General features: G+C 32.2%; 1 long non-coding RNA gene across 1 annotated transcript; it reads right to left on the reverse strand.

Moving 5' to 3' along the window:
• Positions 1–4506: 4506 nt before the first annotated feature.
• On the reverse strand, positions 4507–6251 carry LOC148781199 (uncharacterized). Its single transcript, XR_016059537.1, has 2 exons — positions 5903–6251; positions 4507–4778 (listed from the first exon to the last, which is right to left on the reverse strand). It is a non-coding gene; the product is annotated as an uncharacterized LOC148781199 (long non-coding RNA).
• Positions 6252–6804: the final 553 nt, after the last annotated feature.

The raw sequence follows: 6804 nt of genomic DNA on the forward strand, positions 1-6804 counted from the left end.
CCCCAGTGACATGAGGGTGAGGAGGAGGCAAGTTTAGTGGTTGCATGGTTTGGAATTTTTAGCTAGTGTTAAGGCATTTGAGCTCGTATTAGTGGAAGTCAGGAATCACAAAGAGAGAGAGTTTAGCAGCAAAGGATTGTTTGAAATTTCATCTAGTACCAGGAAATCCCAGCAAGTACTAGGAAAACCATGATTGTGTGTTTGTATGAGAGAGAGAGAACTAAGATCACAAGTGGATGAGAATTGTTAAAATTTCATTTAGTGGCAGCGGAAGTCAGTTAATATCAGAAAAAGCATTTGTGTGTGTAGTAGCTGGGGAATTCAGCTGGTATCAGAAGAAGCATAACCCTCTATGTGTGTGTGAGAGAGATAGAGGACAAGCATTAGTGGTTCGTATTAAAATGTATTGGTATATGGTACTAAAGTTTACAATTTTTAACGATTGAATATTAATGAAAGTTCATCTCTTTCTGATTATTCCGATGCCTCTTTTGATGTTTTTGTGTGTGTGGATGATTCATATTATCATACTTAAGATTAAGACATATAAATAAAGATAAAATGAATTGCATAGTTAAAATAGGCTTGCTCCCCAATTTAGGATAAATTGTGTTCAAAACATGCGAACCATATATTTCTGGTAAATTAACTAAGAAGTCTTTTTCTAATGAGAATGAGTCTAGTGAACTACTTAGTATTGTTCACTCTGATATATGTAACTCATTAAATGTAAAAACACATACATAATATTTATAGATGACTGTTATGGATATGTATACCTAATTAGACTTTAAATGGGATTAAGCTTTTGATATATTTAATTGGGCCTTCACTTATTTGCCAGGATTCGTCGATATTTGTTACATGGAACGACTCGGTTCTATATGACTCGTTTAGTTCCAAGCTGAAAAAATAGTGATAATGTATACCTAACACATCCCTAATTAGAAAATCAGCTAGGTAGACATATTAAAATTCTTCGAACAGATAAGAGAAGTGAACATTTTTCCGCCTTATTTACTAAATTTTGTAAGGAGCATGGTATAATTCACCAAACCACCATGCCATATACACCACAACAAAATAGCATAGCTGAATGAAGAAATAGAACTCTAATGGACGTGGTTAGCTCCATGATAAGTCATTCAAACTTATCACATCATTTTTGGGATGAGTCTCTCAACACTGCAATATATATTATTAATCTTGTTACAACTAAATCTATAGACTTGACCCCATGTGAATTATGGACAGGTAGGAAACCTGACCTTACTATCCTGAAAGTTTGGGGTTCTTGTGCACATGTGTATATACCACCACAAAATTGAGATAAATTGTAAAGTAAAACTATAAAATGCTCTTTTATAGGCTATTCATAAAATTCTAAGGGCTATAGATTCTATGACCATGATATTAGATCATTAATAAAGAGCCGTGATGCTCATTTCTTAAAAAATATAGATGATGAAAATATTTTAAGTACGCCTAGTGACTTACAAGAAATTGATAAAGATTAAGGTCTTCAATACCCTATTTCTCAGTCTCCCTCTATATTTGGTAAGAATGATTCAATTGAACCAAGTATACCAGATAGGCCTAAAAGAACTTGAGCCTTACCTACGAATTTCGAAGAATTTTATGTATTTATGAATAAAAATAATTATTTTTCAATGAGTGGGGGATTCAATAAATGAACCTCAAAGCTACAGTAAAGCTATTAGCTTAGATGACTCGGCTGAGTGGACTCAAGCCATGGATGATAAACTTGATTATATTAAAAGAAATCAAGTTTGGGAATTGGTTGACATCCCTAAAGATAAAAAAACCATTGGTTGAAAATGGGTCCTAAGAAATTAGCTTAATGAAAATGGATCCATTGATAATTATAAAGCTAGGTTAGTAGTTAAAGGTTTTAGCCAAAGGGAGGGTATAAATTATGTAAAGACACGTTCTTCATAAGCCAAATTTTCATCTATTAGGAACATCTTAGCATTATTTACATATTATGATCTAGAATTATTTTAGATGGATGTCAAAACAACTTTCTTAAATGAAAAATTAAAAGAATATATATACATAAAACAATTAGAATGATATATAATTAAAGGTCAAGAAGACAATGTATACAAACTTAAAAAATCTTTATATGGTCTAAAACAGTCTTCTAAGCAGTGGTAGTTTCCTTATCATAATGCAATCACTAAAATTAGTTATGTAGCCAATAGGTTAGACCATTGTGCATATGTCTAGAATAATATGAGCAATTTCGTTACATTATCATTGTATATAGATGATATTTTGATAGCAGGTAATGATATTGATATGTTTAACCATACCAAATTATGGCCAAGTCCCTATTTTGAGATGAAATATATGGGAAAAGCCTCATATGTATTAGACATTAAGATAACAACATAAAAAAGGTCTGAGACTTCTATGTTTATCTCAAGAAAATTATTTAGAAAGTATTTTAAATATATTTAAAATGAAAAATTGCAAGCACATAAATACACCTGTTTGTAAAGGCATAAAATTATCATAGAAAGTGTGCCCATTAACTGATAATGATAAAGCTGAAATGGAAAGAATTCCATATGCTCAAGCTATATGATGTAAGAAATATATCATGTTGTATACAAGACCTGATTTGAGTCATGAATATGGTCTTGTGAGTAGATTTCAAAGTAATTTTGGGATAACTCATTGACAAGCCGTAAAAAAAGATACTCATAAGTATTCAAAAAACTAAAAATTACAAGTTGTGTTTTCAAACTGATAATTTAGAGATTACTGGGTACTCTGATACAGACTTTGCAGGAGACCCATATGATAGTAAATCAACCTCAGGATTTGTATTCATCTTTAGATGTGGATGTATTTGTTGGTCTAGTAAGAAACAAGGTTGTGTAGCTCAATATACTATAAAAGTCGAGTATATTGCTTGTAGCATTGCTAGAACGTATGACGTCTGAATTAAACGCTTCATAAATGATTTGAAATTGGATATAGCCGACGGACCTGTAAAAACTTTTTTTGTGATAATCAAGCTATCATCTCATCAATTAGAAATGAAGCTTATAGTTCTAAGGGTAAACACATTGAAATTGATTATCATTAAGAGAATGAAATAACTGCAAGTTATTTGCCATCTTCCGATATAATTGCAAACCCTTTAACAGAGGGATTAAATACATAAATATTATCAAAGCATGTAGCTTTGATGGGACTTAGGAATATTTAAGTCAATAACTCCCAAATTGGATATTTTTATTTGATGTATTGGTCATGACAGGAAAAGCCGCATTAGCGACATAACTTTGGATAATAATTTTTTTGTTATGAGATGTATAACCGCACTAGCGTGAAAAACCTCATGACAAGAATATGCTCATAAATGTTAAATTCACTAATTGGTATAGATTTTATGATATTTCAATATATCAGGCCTTCATGGCCAAGTGGGAGATGTTGGTACGTGTGGGTGGCCGTAGGGCCTCAAACATGTCATATTTCTCTCTCTTTATCTTAATAATACATTTTAATATTTATCACTAAAAAAGCTTCTTAGAGAGAGAAGATGCCTTTATCCAAGGTAACTATCCACTTCCCAGGAAAAGAGGATCATGTTTTTCAGAGATTCCAGGAATAAATTCGAACGTTAGAAAACAACCTCCTTCCATCCCTCTTTACGAAGAGTTTCATGGCTATGGAGAGTAACACACAGAGAAAATACAAAGTTCTCAATTGTTTTGGTGAAAACATGATCTCTACGATCCACAGTCTTACGACATTGCCTTTGATTTTTGGAACTTTGGTAGGTTCATTGCCTTTGATTTTTGGAACTTTGGTAAGTTCATCGCTTCCCATCAATAGTTTAACACAAACCACCAAATATTTTATAAACAAATAGAAAAGGCTAATTATATATCTATTTTCATACTACTGTTTAAAAAATAAAGAAAAAAGAAAAAGGAAAACATGAAAGGCATGCAAGGATTCGAACGCAATACGCATCACAAATATATAAGCACCCCTAATAAGGACGAACCTGACCAACACGTCATTCAACGCTTAGTATCATGAGTGCCAAGGATACATTTTAGGAAAATTATCAGAAATATACCTTAATTTTTGTTTAATTAGAAAAAAAAACCATCAACTTTCATAAACCTCGTCCACACTCTTTTTCTTCAATTTTGACATTTCTTTTACCAAAATAGCCTTTACGGTAGTCGTTTTACCGTAATGACTACTGTATTACGGTACTTTATGATAGGGCCTTCACGGTAATACGACTACCGTTAAGGCTATTTTTGAATTAAAAAAAGTCAAAATTGAGAAAAAATGGTGTAGACGAGGTTTTTGAAAGTTGAGAGATTTTTTCACTTAGACATAAATTAAGATATATTTTTGATAATTTTCCTACATTTTATAAACATTATTTATGTGTTCCTTTTTCTATTTTTAAACTCGAACTGTACTCTAGCAAAAAAAACAAGAGGAGAATGGACATATTAACTTCTTCTTGCCATCATTAGCTTTACTTAACTACAAAACCATTGTAATTAGTATATGGCAGATAATCTATCAAAGCTAGAGCTCAGCTCATTGAGCGCTGCAGCAGCACATGGGGTATTCCCCAGTGGTACAAACTCCACCCCATGGAAATCCATTGTTAATGCAAAACTTAAAACAGTCTCCAGCTTTTGCACAGGCCTGAACACAATACTTCCAAGGAGTAGGCCCTTTGGCGTGAGTACGTGCTGCATTTGTTTGAGCTGCATGAAAAGAAATTTCACATATGATACACATTAAGAGAGAGAGAAAGAGAGAGAGAGAAAGAGAGATTTTTTAAGCTCCAATCATAATATATCAGCCTTTGAGTGAACGATCCTGATCGGATAGTTAAGAGTATTTGATTTTATATATTTTTCTATAAAATATTTTGAGATGACCCCTCTTCTTGCACGGCGCACACACACACACACACACATATATATATATATATATAAGCTGGGGTTAGCCCACTTGCTTATATGAATATATGAGCCTAATGGCTTAAATTGAATCTAGAACGATCTGACGATCAAGGATGTCCGATAGTATTTGAATTTTATCTGTTTTTTTACAAATCCCAATCTGGTGAAATTCTAGATGTGTATTCATAAAAAATAGATGAATCTTTGAAAAATATCAAAAAAATATTTTACATGAAATAAATTGACCAAAATACCCTTAAAAAGTTTCAGGGGGTATTTTGAACATTTTTTTTTACAAATAAATTTATTAGATGACACACACGTAAAATTTCAAGTGATTTTTATTTATAGATAAATAAATAAAATTCGAGCACTATTGAACATCGGTGATCGTCAAATCTCATATATTCATGTGAGCTAATGGGCTAACCCCCGTTTTAAATTATATATAAAAGAAATTTATAAATAAGGTGGACGCTTTAAATTATAAAATTAAGATGCACTTTAAAAATACATTGAAAAAGGCAGTTTTGATATTGGAAAACCATCTAATTGATCATCTTGACATTAAGATGTATGGTTATAGAAAAAAAAAGATTTAGAGGACCTGAAAAAAAAAAAAGAACATCTTGCAATACATTATCTGGACCGTACATTTAAGATTTTCGTACGTTTATAGATCTGCTTGATTTGAACCATTTTTAAAGTTTAAAATTTTATAATTAGATATGAAAATAGATTCTCAAGCCATTCTAAAAATTTTCACACCACAATTGCATCTAATGACAAAGTTTGGAGATGCACCTTACTTTGATTGTTGCAACACCCCAAATTCATGTCAATACATTTCCAGAAGAAGAAAAAAAAAAATTTGACATGGTAATTACCAATAAGAAGGAAATAATAAAAATAGAAAGAGTTACCTGTTGACAAGAGGAAAGCTGTCAAGAGAATTGCCAACAACACTTGAATCTTTCCCATTTCCTTATTCCCTTTCCCAATAGCAATTGCACACAAAGTATATGTGAAATATAAGTTTGTTGGAGCTTTGCTGATTTTGGTGGTAGAGAGTGGTCCTTATATACCTCATCTCATGGAATATCTCCAAAATCAAATAATAATTTTCCCCATTTTTATGTGGGATTTTGAGCATCCAATGAATGACTGCTTTGAGAGAGAGCCTTTCATGCGTCTAACGAATTTGGTGGGGAAAATCAATTTTGGTGGGGAAAATTGTTTTATGCAGCCTGGATCTCATTTTTACAATATGCAGTCGTATAAAGCATCCATCTTAAAGGGTTTTATCTTTAAAAGAGTGTAACTAACCGTTCAAATATTTTTTTAATATAATTGTTATTTTAATTTTAATTTATTTTTTCATATTCATAATCTTCATGTTAAAGATAATATATTATCTAAAAATTAAGATAAAACTATATTTAAAAAATATATTTATTACCATGCCCGCATTTCTACAGTATGCGAGCTGGCCGCATAGAAACCATGTCCATTTGGTAGTGAGTTATAGTCCTATTCCTGGGAAAACGCGGGCGTGCCTCTCAATATAATTGCAGCACGCGTGCGTGTGTAATAAGCATCCCTCTTTCTCTCAATGGTACTACGGGTGCGTGTGATGATGATGACATGTGTGAAATAAATAGGCCCTTGTTGGCCTACTTTTTTCTTTGTTAACCCTAAAACCCTTTGGCTGAGCATTTCGCAGTGAAACTGGCAATTACAAATTATTTATTATTCCTACATTATTGTCGAGAAATTTCGCCGGGAATAACTATGACTCCCTATCAACGACTATTATTTAGGGAAG

This window comes from Amborella trichopoda, chromosome 7 (assembly GCF_054954075.1).
Source record: "Amborella trichopoda isolate Santa Cruz 75 chromosome 7, AtrichopodaSantaCruz75HAP2 v2.0, whole genome shotgun sequence".
Lineage (NCBI taxonomy): Eukaryota > Viridiplantae > Streptophyta > Magnoliopsida > Amborellales > Amborellaceae > Amborella > Amborella trichopoda.